This window comes from Egretta garzetta, unplaced genomic scaffold (genome assembly GCF_000687185.1).
Source record: "Egretta garzetta isolate BGI_Z169 unplaced genomic scaffold, ASM68718v1 scaffold101, whole genome shotgun sequence".
In the NCBI taxonomy this organism is placed as follows: Eukaryota; Metazoa; Chordata; class Aves; order Pelecaniformes; family Ardeidae; genus Egretta; species Egretta garzetta.
Window position 1 is genome coordinate 194543 of NW_009258666.1, and position 1889 is coordinate 196431.

Genomic DNA, 1889 nt, shown 5'->3' on the forward strand with positions numbered 1-1889 from the left:
GGTGGGTATGAATTAGAGCTGCCCAACAGCCACACTGGGGTGTCTCGATGGATTAACGGGGTGAGATGTAGCGATGTAGCCCAGCCAGTGCAGAGAGAGCACCTGGGCTGGGGACAGCATCGGGGGTGCCCTCCCAGCACAGAGTAGAGCCTGACCCTGCCTGATCTTGGCCAGGTGGCTGGGAACCGGTCCAGCTCGATAAGCTGTGCCTGGCTGGGCTAGGCCAGCGCTCTCGGGGCCATTTCCAGGGAGGACTTGGCTGCGGGATGCGGCGACAGGGGAGATCAACGTGGCAGATTCCCCCGGCACAAGGGATGCTCACCAGGGTCTCCCCCAACACAGCCGTGCCCTCAGCCAGGCTTTCCTGGGGTTTCGGAGCAGATCCATTGGGAAGGACGGAGAGGTCTGTTGAGGCAGGAGCAGCTGTGTGAGTGCTGGATAATTACTTCAAGCTGAAATACTGATGGAGAGGGTATTTAGCAGGTGGGACCACCCAGGGCTCGGGGGGTGTCTGAAACGCCAGGTCCGGTTCAGCCGGGAGGTGCTGTATGGCAGAGCCGGAATGCCAGCATGAGGCACCGGGCGTTGGGAAGGGACACGGAGGTGCCCCACGAGCACCCATGGCTCCATCTGGACAGAGGTGCTGCCCGCACCCGGGGCTTGCATCGTCCCGCTGGGAATTGCCTTTTTAGCTGCAGCGGCAGGGCCAGAGGGGCTGGGGGACATGGCTGCTGCCAGCACGCTGTCACAGCCCGGGCAGGACCGAGGCCACCCGTGCGAGCAGGACAGCAAGCCTGGAGCTGGTGCCGGCAGCGGGTGGGGGTGTCGGGGGAACATCACTCTCCCAAACCGGCCTGGGCGGCTCTGGGAGTCCCCACGCCGTGTGTCACACCCAGGGAAGACCTTTTAATTGTCCCCTTGCAGGACATGGGCTGGAAAAAGGAGGTGATGAGGCGCTTGGTGCCTTGTGATACCCATCTGCCCGACTCCTCCTCTCCAGCCAACACGGCTGGGGGGGGAGCTGCCGGAGCTGTGTGCGGTCAGTGACCGCGTACCCAGGGGTGATAAGGGCAGCCGAGATAAGGACCCTGCTGTCCCCATGCCCTGTGCTGCGTTCCAGCCTGCTCCCTTGGCCCCAGACTGGGGGGGACCCAACCCAGCCTTTCCCCTCCCAAGAGGGATGACAAGTTTTCCAGCTGCACCGAGCCCCCCCCCAGTGCACACGTGTGTGCTGGGACAGGCGTGTGGGCCACATCCTGCTCCGGGACCATGCAAAGCCACCAGCTGCACTTGGTGCAGGGAACGGAGGAGATGTGGGTCCCCACCGTCACCTCACCCTACATGTCCGCCGTGGACTGGCACGTTGGCAAGGCATGGCCCAGTGCTGGGGCTACCTCCTGCGAGGCTCATGCTGGGTTGTGCCTGCTGGAGGGGTCACATCCTGCCTCGCAGCCTCTGCTGTGCGTGTCCCCGGTGCTGGTCACCCTGCTGCTAACATCAGTTCCATCCCACGAAGCACGGTGGGATGAGGTGAGCCCAGAAATCCCCTTCCCATCTCTCTGAGCCCAAGCCCAGCCGTGCAGCATCGCCTGCACCACCAGCACAGCCCCAAAACATCCCAAAAGCTGCAGCGGGGCCGCGTTATTTGCTCTTGGTGGGACAATTTATTTGAATTTCTTCCCAGCAACTCTGCGGCTCAGGCAGCCCTGGCCGGAGCAGAGCAAGGCAGCAGGTAATAAATTCCCCTCGCTGTGCCCTGTTCTTCAGGTATTTCAAGATTACAGCAACCTTTGTGTCCCGGCCGCTCTCTCCCAGCGCGGGCTCTGTGCGCAGTACGGCAGATTACAGCCATTTAGCGTTATTTAGGTACATAACTTCGGGGTTATCGG